Source organism: Phoca vitulina, unplaced genomic scaffold (genome assembly GCF_004348235.1).
Source record: "Phoca vitulina isolate PV1807 unplaced genomic scaffold, GSC_HSeal_1.0 scaffold78, whole genome shotgun sequence".
In the NCBI taxonomy this organism is placed as follows: Eukaryota; Metazoa; Chordata; class Mammalia; order Carnivora; family Phocidae; genus Phoca; species Phoca vitulina.
Genome location: NW_022589781.1, coordinates 3289625 through 3306956, shown reverse-complemented (window position 1 = coordinate 3306956; position 17332 = coordinate 3289625).

Below are 17332 nucleotides of genomic sequence, written 5' to 3'. Positions count from 1 at the left end.
GGCAAAGAAGAAGTCAAACTCTCACTCTTTGCAGATGATATGATACTTTATGTGGAAAATCCCAAAGACTCCACCCCAAAACTGCTAGAACTCATACAGGAATTCAGTCAAGTGGCAGGATATAAAATCAATGCACAGAAGTCAGTGGCATTCCTATACACCAACAAGAAGACAGAAGAAAGAGAAATTAAGGAGTCGATCCATTTACAATTGCACCCAAAACCATCAGATACCTAGGAATAAATCTAACCAAAGAGGCAAAGGATCTGTACTCAGAAAACTATAAAATACTCATGAAAGAAATTGAGGAAGACACAAAGAAATGGAAAAACGTTCCATGCTCATGGATTGGAAGAACAAATATTGTGAAGATGTCAATCCTACCTAGAGCAATCTACACATTCAATGCAATCCCCATCAAAATACCATCCACTTTCTTCAAAGAAATGGAACAAATAATCCTAAAATGTGTATGGAACCAGAAAAGACCCCGCATATCCAGAGGAATGTTGAAAAAGAAAAGCAAAGCTGGCGGCATCACAATTCCAGACTTCCAGCTCTACTACAAAGCTGTCATCATCAAGACAGTATGGTACTGGCACAAAAACAGACACATAGATCAATGGAACAGAATAGAGAGCCCAGAAATGGACCCTCAACTATATGGTCAACTAATCTTTGACAAAGCAGGAAAGAATGTCCAATGGAAAAAAGACAGTCTCTTCAACAAATGGTGTTAGGAAAATTGGACAGCCACATGCAGAAGAATGAAACTGGACCATTTCCTTACACCACACACAAAAATAGACTCCAAATGGTTGAAAGACCTAAATGTGAGACAGGAGTCCATCAAAATCCTAAAGGAGAACACAGGCAGCAACCTCTTCGACCTCAGCCGCAGCAACTTCTTCCTAGAAACATCACCAAAGGCAAGGGAAGCAAGGGCAAAAATGAACTATTGGGACTTCATCAAGATAAAAAGCTTTTGCAAAGCAAAGGAAACAGTCAACAAAACCAAAAGACAACTGACAGAATGGGAGAAGATATTTGCAAATGACATATCAGATAAAGGGTTAGTATCCAAAATCTATAAAGAACTCATCAAACTCAACACCCAAAGAACAAAGAATCCAATCAAGAAATGGGCAGAAGACATGAACAGACATTTCTCCAAAGAAGACATCCAAATGGCCAACAGACACATGAAAAAGTGTTCAATATCGCTCGGCATCAGGGAAATCCAAATCAAAACCTCAATGAGATACCACCTCACACCAGTCAGAATGGCTAAAATTAACAAGTCAGGAAATGACAGATGTTGGTGGGGATGCGGAGAAAGGGGAACCCTCCTACACTGTTGGTGGGAATGCAAGCTGGTGCAGCCACTCTGGAAAACAGTATGGAGGTTCCTCAAAAAGTTGAAAATAGAGCTACCATATGATCCAGCAATTGCACTACTGGGTATTTACCCCAAAGATACAAAAGTAGGGACCCGAAAGGCTACGTGCACCCCGATGTTTATAGCAGCAATGTCCACAATAGCCAAACTGGAAAGAGCCAAGATGTCCATCAACAGATGAATGGATAAAGAAGATGTGGTATATATATACAATGGAATATTATGCAGCCATCAAAAGGAATAAGATCTTGCCATTTGCAACGACGTGGATGGAACTGGAGGGTATTATGCTGAGCAAAATAAGTCAAACAGAGAAAGACATGTATCATATGACCTCACTGATATGAGGAATTCTTAATCTCAGGAAACAAACTGAGGGTTGCTGGAGTGGGGGGTGGGGTGGGAGGGACTGGGTGATGGACACTGGGGAGGGTATGTGTTCTGGTAAGCGCTGTGAATTGTGCAAGACTGTTGAATCTCAGATCTGTACCTCTGAAACAAATAATGCAATATATGTTAAGAAAGAAAAAAAGAAGAAGAAGAATGTAGCAGGAGGGGAAGAATGAAGGGGGGGAAATCGGAGGGGGAGAAGAACCATGAGAGACGATGGACTCTGAAAAACAAACTGAGGGTTCTAGAGGGGAGGGGGTGGGAGGATGGGTTAGCCTGGTGATTGAGGAGGGCACGTTCTGCATGGAACACTGGGTGTTATGCACAAACAATGAATCATGGAACACTATATCTAAAACTAATGATGTAATGTATGGGGATTAACATAACAATAAAAAAATTTAAAAAAAAATTTGTGAAAGCATTATAAATTAGGTCCACATAAACTCGTAATGCATGGGGATTCCAAAACAAGAAGTCGTTTCTTAATATATTTTAATGTCATTTCCTTGGTCAAAGGGCTAGGAAAGGGGGCCATTTAAAGAAAAACTTTTGTAGACTTTAAAGTTCTGAAAAAGGGAGTAAGAGTTTTGTTTTTGTTTTTTTTTTTAAAGATTTTATTTATTTATTTGACAGAGAGAGAGAGCAAGAGCAGGAACACAAGCAGGGGGAGTGGGAGAGGGAGAAGCAGGCTTCCCGTGGAGCAGGGAGCCCGATGTGGGACTCGATCCCAGGACCCTGGGATCATGACCTGAGCCGAAGGCAGACGCTTAACGACTGAGCCACCCAGGCGCCCCAAGAGTTTTTTTAAATACAATCTTCCTGTGTATAATTGTTTAAAATATCCGGATTGAAATAGCTCTTTTTATAGTTACTTCTAGAACATTTCTTCTTTCTCCTTCATAAATCTCTCAGGTTTGGATTCCGTGTCCTCACACGAAATCACTATCATCACTTGCTTTGGCAGTCATTTAAGATCTCCAAGTCATTCCCCCTTATTCCTTGAAAATTTTAGCTCTTGGCTCACTGTCATTCTCTTCCACTTTATCCTGTCATAATTTGTGATAACTTAAATTTCAGAAAGACAATCCTTCTACACCTTGATGTCTCCTCCCTTAACCTCTTCTCCCTCAGTGATCTTGTCATGCAATGTGTCTCAGCCATGCACTTCCATAAGCATACTTTTGCCATGAGACTGATACCCCAGAGTATGCTATAGTAACAAAGATCACCAAACTCTCAGTGACTTAACATAAAAAAGTGTATTTCTCACCCGTGTAAAATATGCTGTAAATCCTCAAAGTTCTCCCAGACAAATAACCTTCCTGTGGTTGAGTATTCCAGGGTGCTTTAACCTTGTCAAGGTTTAACCTTGCTTTGTAGCCAAGTTCTGCCCATCCCTGAGCTGGAGCCACCACCTAGTATGAGTTACAGAAGACTCATGGGTATTCATTACATTGTACTTGTTAACATTATTCATGTTCACTTCAATATGTCCACAACTTCAGTAAAGATTGTAAAGAATGGAGAAAAGTGGTTGTTTTTTTTTTAAGATTTTATTTATTTATTTGACAGAGACAGACAATGTGAGAGAGGGAACACAAGCAGGGGGAGCGGGAGAAGCAGGTTCCCCACCGAGCAGGGAGCCCGATGCGGGGCTCCACCCCAGGACCCTGAGATTACGACCTGAGCCGAAGGCAGACGCTTAACGACTGAGCCACCCAGGCGCCCCAGAAAAGTGGTTTTTAAATGCACCCGCGTGGTAGTGACCTTCTGCTCTCATTTCCTTGATCAATGCAAATTACATGGACATACCCAAACTCAAGGGTGTGAAAAGAGACTTGTCCTAATGTTTGGAAAGGGGGGGAACAGGAAATATTAGAGAATGCTAGTTTATTACATATTATTAAATTAGTTCACTACAACACACTTGAACCTACTTTTCCTAGAAAGCACATTCCACCCTCATTTTCATTTTTTTTTTTTTAAGATTTTATTTATTTATTTGACAGAGAGAGACACAGTGAGAGAGGGAACACAAGCAGGGGGAGAGGGAGAGGGAGAAGCAGGCTTCCCGCTGAGCAGGGAGTCCGATCCGGGGCTCGATCCAAGGATCCTGGGATCATGACCTGAGCCAAAGGCAGATGCTTAAGGACTGAGCCACCCAGGCGCCCCTCATTTTCATTTTAATGTCTTCCTGCCCTGACACCACTTTTTGCTTCCCAGCTCTCTCCCTCTTGTACCTCAACTGCAACAACTCTCCATCTCCATCAGGCCCTCCATCTGTTGCTGAACGATGTTTTCACTCTTTCTCATACCTCTCATCTTCTTATATCACTTCTTAACCCTGCTAGGTTTGTGGATTCAGCATTATAATAAAATACTTGAGTACATCCTCATCCCCCTGCTCCACTCCCTTTCTCTCATCAGGCTTTCGTGGAAAAACCACAATCTGGTTAAATCCAACTCTCAGGCTATTGTGCACCCGCACCAGCAGAGAGAACAGAGATGACAGATTCATTACTAAATGTCCCAACACTAACCTCATAGTGCTGAGGACTGCCCACCATTCTTACCACTTTTCCAGAGTGTATTCACTCTTCTGAGAAAATCTCTCCTAAATTTCTCCCTCCTCAAACCTTCAACACCTCCTACCTAATCTTTCCTTGTCAATGAATAACATCCCATGTCCCGAGCAATAATTTAGCTTACTTTAATGATTCTGTGTGAAATATATCGTATACACACACAAGTGTATAAAGCAGATGAAATGTCCACTGAAGGAATAGGAGCCGTCTGAAAAGAAAGGACCTTCTCTTCACCACAACGTCTCTCTACCTCTCTGCACCTGTGTCCATATTGTCTTCCTTCCCTCCATTACCACCAAGCAGCTGCCTGGGCCCTAAGAATAAATCTTCCACTCATTCTTTTTTTTTTTTTTTTTTTTTAAGATTTTATTTATTTGACAGAGAGAGAGACAGCGAGAGAGGGAACACAAGCAGAAGGAGTGGGAGAGGGAGAAGCAGGCTTCCCGCTGAGCAGAGAGCCTGATGTGGGGCTTGATCCCAGGACCCTGGGATCATGACCTGAGCCGAAGGCAGACGCTTAACAACTGAGGCACCCAGGCGCCTCCTCCACTCATTCTTTAAGTCTCATTTCTTCCTTGTTCAAGAACTTTTGTCTATATACTCTTTCTTAACTCTACATCTCCTGCCAACTACTGTCCTGTTTGTTTTTGCTGTTGTTATTATTATTGTTCCTTTTTAAATTAAACTTCTCCAGTGGTTATCTATACTTATTCCACTCCTCTTTCTCCCTTGAGTACATTGCAATTAGGCTTTAATCCCCACATCCTCCAAAACTCTTCTTGATCTTCATGCTGCAAAATACGGCATTTATATCTCCATTCTTATTTATACAGCCTCTCTGTAGGATTTGAGAGTTAACCCTTTCATCTTCCCTGAAACACTTGCTTCATAGGGCTTGCACAATATCCTAGTCCTCTCTAGCCACTCTTCCTTCTTCTACTTTGCTGATTCCTTCCTGTCTCCCCAACTTCCATGTGATGAAGTGCCCTGGATGCTTCTGACCCTTGTTTCTCTTCTACCTATACTCTCTCCTTTGGCAAGCTTATGTATTCCCATGGGTTTAAATACTATCTATAGACACGTGCCCCCAAGTTATACTTCCAACCTGACCTCCTCCCCAAACTCCAGGTATATAAAACAGATTATCACCGTGACCTCTTAGATAATTCCAAATACTGGACATTTAAGCTCTACCCCAGATATGTTCATCCCACACTGTTCTTTAACTCAGTACATGAGAACACCAACTTATGAACTGATCAGGTCAAAATAAACTGGAGTTTATTTATGCCCCATATCCAACCTATCAAAATACCCAGTTTTCTCTATCTACAAACTATATTAACAATCTTATAATTTCTTACCACTTCCACCCTATTTTCCTGGCCCATGCCTCTTTTACCAAGATCATGGGAGGAGGAGGAGGGAAAGGAAGAAGGGAAAACAGAGGAAGGGAAAGAGAGGGGGGAAGGAGAAGGAGGAGAAGTTGCAATGGCTTTTCATCTCCAACTTCTGTTAGAATAAATCTTTACAAATTCAGTCTTATATGTTGATAGGAAATTGCTTTCTCTGGCTGCCTTAGATTTTTAGTCCATTACCTAAGATAGCCCTTAAGACGACTCTTAGATCATAAATTCTGGGATTCTGCAATCTTGCAAATCTTGGAAGAGCCCTGCATCATATGCAGGCATCCCTTGAGATGTATGAAAGCGAGAGCATTACCTCCATGTTGATGAACGTAGATGTGGGGGTCTGACTCCATCTGATGTTCGGCAGACCCTCTCTCTGAAGAACCATATCTAAATGGCTGTTGCTTTGCATTCCTCACTAGATCCATTTGCAAGCCTTGAGCATTAAGGTCAGGAGAAGACCCATCAAATTGCACTGTTCATATGGATTCTCTTCCCACGGGGAGACTAGGGAATCTCCATTATATGACAGAAGAAGCAACCTTAGCAGCCACAGCCTGATGTTGTCCTAGCTGCGGGAACTTTATCCTCCTCACCTGTGATAGGGGACTCAATAGAAAATGGCTCTATTCTCTCTCTCTCTCTCTCTGTCAGCTCTTTTATATCATCCTATTTATTAATTTGATGTCATAAGAGGTATTGGGAAAAATCAAGGTCCTGATGAAGTTAATTCTGTGAAATTAGGGTCACAGCAGACCTTCAGTTCACCAGAGGACATTAATATGATTATGTGCATGGAAGAATCTGGGTGACGCAAATCCTGTCAGCTCTCCTCTCAAATACACCCCCACCTGACCACTTCTGACCCCCTGTCTCAAGCCACAGAAACCCAGCCCATTGTATCCCTCACCCCGAATGCTGCCTCCTGATAGTCACTCTCACTCTCCTGTACATGACACACATAATAATCTTTAATATATGACACATGATTTCACTCTCCTGCTCAACATCATCTCATGGTTTCCTGACACACGCAGATAAAACCCAAACTTCTCCCTATGGACTGTACAGCTCATAAGATCTGGGCCTTGCCTTCCTTTCATGCATTCTTCCTTCCCCCTCTTTCATATTTTATTTGCTATAAACATCATGGACTTCCCCATGGATGTGGACTCAACGATATCCACTCTTGTGTCTGTGGCCCCAGGTATCTCCTCTTTCCAGGAGACTATTCTTTCAGTCATTTACCTAGCATTCTGCCTCACTTTATTCAGGTCTATATTCAAATATCACCTTATTAGTTGTGTTTTTCCAGACAAACTATCTAATTTAAAACCTCTTTCATTCTATTTACCTGGCTTTTCCTTTAAAAAAAAACAAAAAAACAAAACAAAACAAAATACCCTTGTAATTGACATAATAATCTATATTTTTGGTTATTTATTTCCTTAAGGCACTTTCACTCAAATAACAGCTCCTTAGGAGAGGGACTTTTATGTTGCACTCAGCATGACCAGTGCCCAGAGCCGTGTCTGGCTCACACTGAGCACCAAGACAATATTTAATAAAAGGGAAAAAAAAAACCCTCTGAATCCTTTGCGAGCATCTTTGTTTCATTTTAAAAAGCAGAACAATTGGGACTTAGCAATATGGTTCATTAGCCTAAATCAGGGGTCTACAATTATGTCCAGAAGGCCATATTCAGCCTGCTTCCTTTTTGTGTAAATAGTTTACTGCATCACACCCATGCTGATTCATGTACCTATTGTCGGTGGCTACTTTTGGGCTATGCCAAGAGATCTTTTGGCCTGCAAAGCATAAAATACTTACCATCTGGCCCTTTATACAAAACGTGTGCCAAGCCTTGGCCTAAACTATAAAATTCTGGCTTAATTTCTTACAGTTCCTTTTTATTTGGCATCATTGCCTTTCTATACTTTTAGTCACCTCAAAGCAAAGCTGGACTCAACAGAAACTTATACTAACTTTGAAAATGGAAATGGATATAATTATGAAGAACTCAGAAGAAGTTGTTCAACTTCACAACCAGTCACATAATCACAAGATGTTTCTCTTCATCATTTCTTCCTATCTCTTAATCAGGTATTTTTCTGAGGTAAGTTTCTGAGTGATTTTTAAAGAGAAAAGTTCTGGGGTTTCTTTGTTCCTCAGGCCGGAAACCACTTAAGAGTAATATTGTTTGAATAAGAGGATTTTGTTTAATTTTAATTTTTCCTTCAGAGAGTTTTTTGCAAAACCACTGCTTTTCATACCCACCTAGAATAGATATTTCATGAAGAACCTCCCCTTGGAAAAACTTTACCTTTTACTAGGTAGATGGACAGGATGCTGAGATAGAAAGGGGCAATCTTTTCTGACCAAATTCATTTCTATTGTATTGCCAATTGCCAACTGAGGCTACTTTTCTGATATAAACATTTCCCATCAAGAAATCTAGACAAGGGCTACCTGGGTGGCCTCGGTGAAATGTCTGCCTTCGGCTCAGGTCATGATCTCTGGGTCCTGGGACTGAGTCCCACATCAGGCTCCCTGCTCAGTAGGAAGTCTGCTTCTCTCTCTCTCTCCCCCTCTGCCCCTCCCCACTGCTCCTTCTCTCTCTCAAATAAATAAAATCTTAAAAGAAACCTAGACAAGATACATATTTCTTATTCCAGTTTTTTGTAGTTCTTGGGATTTTCAAAAAACAGACTTAAATATTTATCCTACTTGTGTGATATAACATGATCGAAATAACCACATGTGACGCTAGCCTCTGAAATAAACAACTCACACTTCAGGCTCAGAGTGACGTGAGTTAAAAGCTTTGTTTAGCTAGTTACTAGTCTGAGACCTTGGAAATACTTGCCTTTGGATAGTGGATACCTCCCTCTGCACATAGGGATAGTGAAGACTAAGGCTGTTTAAGGCATTGCTGGTGTGCAGGAAGAACTCCCTTCCTGGTTCTATAGGAAACGAATAATTTAAGCCCTACCCATGCACATTTTCATGAATTCCTCAAGACAAGGACTGTCACAGATGCTTTCAATGACCCACACATCCTCGGTACTGGCCACTCCCAGGCACAGTGCTAATTTCCAGCTGCAAGTACCTGCCAATCTCCAAAGGACTCTTTCCTCTAACTAATGGAGCTGCTAAGGGTAGGTCAGGAGAGAGGTGGGGAAGCTGTCATTCACAGCAACAGTGTTGTGCAGGTGTCATGTGCATCAGTGTGCAAAAGCTGCTTGTTAAATTTTCAGGAATTCTAAAACCTTGTTCTTAGACACAACCATTATTAAAAATTAAGTTATATAAACTTATGATTAAATAAAGTATATTAAAAACAAGGGTAAAATATGCTCAAAACTCACAGGTGCTGATCATTTCACATTTTACTATCCCTATGCTTTTGACAGTTTAAGTGGCTTCTTGTATGTGCAGGGTGGAGATTGCGCACGGTGATGCTACTATGCCCCTCTTCACAACTCTACACCGGCGATGTCACCTTCTGGAAATTGGCCATAGTGAGAGTGATTCCCATCAGAGAACCTGGCAGATACTACAAATCAGGACTCTTTGTTCATACAGCTGATTGGTAAACATCTACCAGCATACCACTGCCCAGCATTCACCAAAAAACAAATAGGAATTAATGGATACATACCCAAGCTTCCCATCCCCCTGCTTGGGGCAAATCAGAGATGTGTTCTGTACTGTTTACCAGATATTCCAGAAGGATCAAGTTCCAGATGCTCACAGTAGTAACAAATGTAGTAATGAAGGAGGAGACTGGCATTGATGAAATCTCAGTAGTGGTTACCATTTATGAATTAGGCTTGATAAAAGTAGATGTTGCTATGGAACTAGATTCTCTGGTGTCATTTGGTGATGATAGGATTCCAGAATAGCGGAAGCCAGTTGGCAGTAATTGACCATTAGAGGCAAGGAGGAAATATTACCATAATAAGCAACAAGATCAAAATGGCAACCAGGGAGGCCTCAAAGGTAGAAATCTGCTGCAATGGGTATTACAACATGAGATAATCAGACATCCAATGAGACTGTTGCTTGATCTATGTAATGAAATGTAGCTGAGCAGTAGACTGACAAAAGCCCTTGCCCAGTTTTCAGGTGTGAATCAGTTCTCAAACTCAATAACAATGGGTTAAAAGGTGTCTCTTGAACAAAATTAAAAGGTTCTCTTAAAAAAAAGTAACCTACAATTCCATAGAAAGAATGTGTACCATCCATTCCACCAATTCTTCCTCAGAAGAATCTCTGGCCATTTCAAGAGTATATTGGGAAAAGGGCAATACCAAGATAATTTAAAAACTGTTGCTATATTGATACAGTATCTGAGCTGACCCTGCTCTAGGGATGCAGAGCAACACAATAACCCCCATGTTAGAGTATGGGCATACAGCCACAAGATGATGAAGAACTGGCCCATTTCTTTTTACACTGAGTCAAGTGGGTCACCCTGTGGTTATTTCTCCAGTCTCTGAATGCGTAATTGTTCATATGGACAGATGTGCCTGTGATTTGTCCTGCATAATCGACCACCTGGCCTTGCATGTATGCAAGCAGGCTAAGACATGTTTGTGAGACTCATGCTATGTAAATAACCCTGGGAACCTGGTTATTTAAAATATATTATCTGGCCTCCAGGTCAGAACTGGCCCTCTGTTCTGGATGCCAAGAGCTACAAATCTTGCCTCACATCCCCTCCTGCTCTAGACTGGGCTGGCCCCCGAAATGGAATCTGGAAGGGGAAGCAGACCCACACAGCCCAGGCTCCTTGAAAATATAAAAATATGGTAACATAGAAATGCAGCTCGCTCCAAACTGCATGTAGGCAAACAAATGTTTAATTTCAAACCCTGTTGTTTCCCTATAAATATGGCCCTTATGGGGACGGTCATTAGGAAGTCTCACCTGAGGGGAGAACGCTCTGCCCAGGCCTCTCAACTGGGACTCCAGCCTGGCTGTCTACACAGGGCTTCCCCAGCTGATGAGATAGGATGTTGTAAGTACCCGATTTGATGTAACTTTGCCTTATTCTCATTTACTGCTTACTATTACCTTCATCTGTGTGTAGATTCCTTTCCTCTTCTGTTTCTATTAGGTTTCAAAATAACAGAAAGTTTCTAAACTGAAACATGGCTCTTGTGAATTTTTGCACAGAACAATAATCAGGGCAGATATTCTGAAGTGCTGGCAGAACCCTAAAATGGGCTCACTGAATTGTGGATTAGGAGGCAACAAAATAAGGTCAAGTAGAAGCCCTTGACCTGCTACCTCACCACCCTGAGATAAAGCTAGAAAATCAGGAGCAATACTACGTGCCTTGTGGAATGGCAGTTAAGAACACCCCTCAAAGACTTAAGGATATATGGCTAGTTGTCCCATTCTATCATTGTTTAATTTACCAGTATGGCTTCTACAAATATGAGATGGACTGTGGTGGTCACCTACTGAAGTTATCTAACTGGTCGTCCCAATCATCACTATAGTGCCCCACATCGTCTTTTTACTAGAACAGATGAGTACAGCCTCTGACAATGGCTAAGAGTCTACTGATCTTGAAAATACATTCTTTCAATCAAAAAAGGGAATAAAAAGTACTCTGCTCCCATCTGGAACACTTTTACAGTCTGTTCAGGGCCACAGTAATTCTCTTTATCGTTATCAGAATCTTCTACAGAATATCACATTGGTCTACTCATTTGATCAAATCTCTTGAACAGGAAGTGGCAAGTAATTGGGATGCCCTGGTAAGACCAAGGTGTGCCAGAACATGAGACAAGCTATACAAAGAGGTAGAGACCTGTCATACTGGTAAAGATTTTAGGGTCCAAAGATCTGTGGCATGCCTAGACATCTTATCAAAGTTAACAGAAAATATTTTCAATGTTTTTTATATCTGTATTGATATTATTTTCCTCATTCAATCTTCTTTCTCTTCCCCTTCCCCTACCTACTTCTCGCTCCTTCTTCAGCCTCTACCTTCCTTTTCTTTCTTAAATTAATTCAGATTTGCCAAAGTTTCTTCTATTTTAATTGTCTTTCCTGAGCATAAACTTTGGTGTTATTGATCCAACTAATTTTATATTTTTTCTTTACCTTCTTTCCTGTTACTATTTTTACCAGTCCTTTCAGTTTACTTTCTTTGGGTTTTATTTTAATATTTTCTAGCATAATGAGCCAAATGTTTAATAAATTTATTTTCAATATATTCTGCATTCTAAGATTTAATTTATGGCTCAATAATAGCCTTTGCTTAGTGCTGAAAGCATATCTCATATATTTTTATATGTGGCACTAATTATAATTCCAACAATAATTGTAGCTTTAGCCTTGATTTTCTTTGTAAACTAAGACAGTTATGTTTTGCTTTGTTTCTTTGTATTATTTCCCAAGTGGATTTATTTTTGCAATATTTTTGTTTTTTCTAATTCCACTGCAGTATGGTCACATTCTGTCAGAAAGTAGATACTCCATAAGATTTTTAAATTAATAGATGAATTTTAAAAAGGAACACAAACATTAAAAGATAAAAAGAAAGTAAGATTTTTTTCTAGGTTTTTAAGTGTGTAGCCTAGAGAATCGCAGTGTTCCCTAAGGTAACCCAGCTATGACATTCTATCTTTAAATCTATGAATTTTTTTTTTTTAAAGATTTTATTTATTTATTTGACAGAGAGATAGAGAGACAGCACAAGTAGGCAGAGTGGCAGGCAGAGGGAGAAGCAGGCTCCTCACTGAGCAGCGAGCCGGACGTGGGGCTCGATCCCAGGACCCCGGGATCATGACCTGAGCCGAAGGCAGCCGCTTAACCGACTGAGCCACCCAGGCGCCCCTAAATCTATGAATTTTGTATGCATTTGTTTCAAACCGTATGAGGCCACTGGAACCTGTTCTAGAGGCTGCCCTAGGGCTTCCTCTTACCTGTGTGTGCTCCTTTTCCTTCGACTATTCCAGTTACTCCTCTCCTTCTCTTCCCTCTATTTGCCAGGTAGTTAACTCAGGTTTTACTCCTGATAGTCTAATTAGTTAAGTCTAATGCATTAACTCTTTCATAATGTATCAGCACTTTAAAAACCTGACCCACTTAGGAAAAAAAATGTTTCCTTCATTTTATCTATTACAGAACGTAACTCTCTTAAAGCCATGCTATATTTTCCTCTGCATACCTAAAACATGTATCAGAAACAATGCATTTATCTAGTTCTACATAATAAATGTCTTTCATTGTGATGTGCATTTCTCTTCTTTCACTTAGGCCAAATCTCCTTAAAACTAAGAGTGGCCTTCCTCTACTAGTTACTTCCCACAATGGCCAACTTGTATAGTACTTTTTACAGAGATGGTACTCAATACATGCTCTTATGAGAATGTCCCGAGCAGCACTCTTCATTATAGATTAATGAACTTGAACAAGTTCATTGGTCTACTCATTTGATCAAATCTCTTGAGCAGGAAGTGGCAAGTAATTGGGATGCCCTTTATATCCATAAAAATTCGTGGTATATCCATAAAAATGAAAGCAAATATAGTCCCAAATCTACAAAGATGTGTGTATCTCAAAACATGAAGCTAAGTAAAAGAAGCAAATCTCACAAGAAGATTATCTCACATCATATTATTTCTATTACAGAAAGATGGAAGTCAGGCAAAACTAAATATTGGGTTATTAGGAATACTCACACAGATGGTGGACTATAGAGAAAAGCAAAGGACTAATCAATAAGAAATTAGCACAGTGGTTCCATCTAGCAGGGATGAGGAGAGAGGAAAAATAACTAGTGCTAAGCTCAAAGGGGACTTCTAAGAAACTGGTACTCTTCCTTTACCTGAATGCTAAATACATGCATATCTGTTTTATTATTATTCTTTAAACCACACATATTCATTTTACGAAGTTTTATAGATGACATGTATCATAATCAACAATTAGCAGGGTTATTAATGTAAAAAATAAAATACTCATGTAAACTGATGTAGGAGTGATCTCTGGCATTTGGCAGCTGCTAGAACCCAATTATTCCACTTTTAAGTTTTTATGCTTCATTTTTTATGTTTCACTTGACCACCTTGAAACTCATATTTGCCTGTAAAATTATTTGATTATGATCTAAGCCTCCAATTGACCGGCAGCTCCAAGAGGGCAGGGCTTCGGTATGTTTTTGCTCCCTATTGCATGACTCATGGTAAATACTTAAATTACTCAATAAATGCATATGGTGGGAGGGAAAGACGATGCAAGATCCAATAAGCCAGGTTAAAGATGCCAGTTTTTATCTTAAGAATAATAGAAAGCTATTGAGTAGCACTTATATGTGGGTAGCAAGTCATATTTCTATGTTAAAAAGATTACCCTGGAGGGTTAGTGAATAAAAGACTGGAGAAAATTAAGAGTGGACACAATAAGACCAGTTGGGACATTACTTTAATGATTCCAATAAAGGGTAAGGTTAGCATGTGTTTCATATGGAAACACATAATGGAAACAGCAGTGGAAATGAAAATAATCACATGAATTAAGAGATTAAAATCCATACGACTTGATAACAGATTGTGAACACAGGTGGGAATTTGGGTAAACAATGTGCCAATGATGATTCTCAGGTTTATGGCTCTGCAAGGGACGGATAGGACTGGCTGCAATTTTCCCAGACAGTGATTAGTGTCAGATAAAACCGGGTTTGAGATTGCCAGGGTGAAGGTCATTAGTCTTTGTTTTTTATTTTTAATCTGATTCAGATGACATCGGTATTTGAATACTGAGTTTGATGTGTTATGCAAGTGTAGGTGTTAAAAAGGTACATGGGTGTATGGGTTTAGAGCTTGAAAGAAAGATAAATCCCAGTCATTGGTGCAGAGGAATTTGAAGCTTGTTTGTGGGTGACATCGTCCAGAAATTTAGTAGAGAGACAGAAGACAAGACCAATACCTGAGTAACTCCAGCACTTGATAGACTGGTGGAGGAAGGATGGGTCTACAAAAGGAGAGAAGTATCTCTAGTGCTATCCCCTGTGTGTGCTAGAGGATGCTTCCAGAGACAGTTTCAGAAAGGGAATGTTCACATTGCCAGATAGGCTGAGAGGTCAAAGAAAATGACTGACTGAAGACTACTGATTGGATTTAGCAAGATGTGAGAGGTATCTTGCTGGAGTGATGGGGCAGGTGTCATACTGGAACGTGCTCAAGGGTAAAAAGAGGGAAAAAAAAAAAAACTTGAGGAAAAGAAGAATTAAATATAGACAGTCCTTAGTAGAAATTTGGCAAAATGAATAAGGACAAAGTTTCACTGATTTCATGATGAGTGATTTTCCCTCCAATCAAAAGTCTTAATTCTAAGAAAATCCAGTTCACTGTCATTTTTTATACTCTAGGCTACTGCAATCTTTTGCATACATATACATCTACCATCATCATGCTTAACTATTACAGCTAGTCCTGGCTGATAATCTTGAAAGGCATTCTGATTGGTTCTCTGTGTTTTAACACTTTCAATATCTTGGACAAACGAGAAGATGAAAAATGTTATTATCCACTCCAATATACTAATTTTGTTAAGACAATTTATTAGTTTTCTGTTGCTATTTAACAAGTTATCAAAAACTTAACAGCCTGAAAAATAAAAATGCACAGAACCTGCATCACTCGTACACTGCTGTTGAGAATGTAAAATCATATACCTACTCTGGAAAAGGTTTAAGAAATGAGTGAAATCTGGGGCGCCTGGGTGGCTCAGTCATTAGGCGTCTGCCTTTGGCTCAGGTCATGATCCCAGGGTCCTGGGATCGAGCCCCACGTCGAGCTCTCTGCTCAGGCGGGAAGCCTGCTTCTCCCTCTCCCACTCCCCTGCTTGTGTTCCCTCTCTTGCTATGTCTCTCTCTGTCAAATAAATAAAATCTTAAAAAAAATAATAAAAGGCGTGACTGGATACAGTAGGCCTACTTGGATAATCTTAAAATAACTGATAATCAGGAACATTAATTATATCTTCAAAATTCCTTTTGCCACACGAGATAAAAAATCATGGCCTGATATCTCATCATAACTACAGTTCTGGACATATGGGACAAGAAATTTGGGAAGATACTCCTCTCATCCTCCTCCCATTTCCCACAGCATATCTGCAGGATTTCTACAACCCACATATCAAAATATGCTTCCTGTGCATTTAATTTCCTCAAGACACTACTAGGGTACTTTTTTTCTCATTTAATCTACTAATTTATTTTAAGTCAAACATTTGTCTATAGCAGAAAAAATCGTTAGGGAAATCAAGAAAAAATGCCAGAACACATAGCAAAGGTACTCTTGGACTCTAGCTCGGGGTAAAGAAGATATGTGGGGGAAGAACATTATTCAACTGTGAAGAAAGGTGTTGTTTAATTTCATCTGCTACTAAAGTCATCTCAACCTCCAGTTAAAAAGAAGATCTATAGGTGGAAAAGGTTGCAACAGATATTGCTGATTATCCCCCACCTTTGGAAAGGGCAACTTTGACCCACATAATTGATGGCACATTACCAGCTACAAAAGGCACTGGACACACATAAATTCAGCAAGAACAATCTTATTGGTCAAAGTCCTTTGACTTGATTTAGATGAACATACTGTTTGGAAAATACCTATAAGAGGTTGCAAAATATGTGCATAGATCTAAGGAAAATATTTAATAAATTCATGTTTATAATTTTCTTAATTTATGCTTCATTATTTAAGATAAATTTAGTTATTGAGTATACTGTGCAAATTCTTAAATGCCTAGACCATAATTTTTCCTATTATGTATGATAACTAGTTTTTCCATTATTATTTTTCCAGATTTTTTTTTTTAATTTCATTATGTTATGTTAGTCACCATACAATACATCATTAGTTTTTGATGTGGTGATCCACGATCCATTGTTTTCGTATAACACCCACTGCTCCATGCAGTATGTGCCCTCCTTAATACCATCACTGGGCTAACCAATACCCCTCCCCCATCCCCTCTAAAACCCTGTTTGTCTCTGAGAGTCCATAGTTTCTCATGGTTCATCTCTCCCTCCAATTCCCACCCCCCTCATTTTTCCCTTCCTTCTCCTAATGTCCTCCATGCTATTCCTTATGTTCCATAAATAAGTGAAACCATATGATAATTGACTTTCTCTGCTTGACTTATTTCACTTAGCATAATCTCCTCCAGTCCCATCCCTGTTGATATAAAAGTTGGGTATTCATCCTTTCTGATGGCTGAGTAATATTCCATTGTATATATGGACCACATCTTTATCCATTCCTCTGTTGAAGGGCATCTCGGCTCTTTCCACAGTTTGGCTATTGCGGACATTGCTGCTATGAACATTGGGGTGCATATGGCCCTTCTTTTCACTACATCTGTGTCTTTGGGGTAAATACCCAGGAGTGCAATTGCTGGGTCATAGCGTAGCTCTATTTTTAAATTTTTGAGGAACCTCCACACTGTTTTCCAAAGTGGCTGTACCAACTTGCATTCCCACCAACAGTGTAAGAGGGTTCCCCTTTCTCCACAAC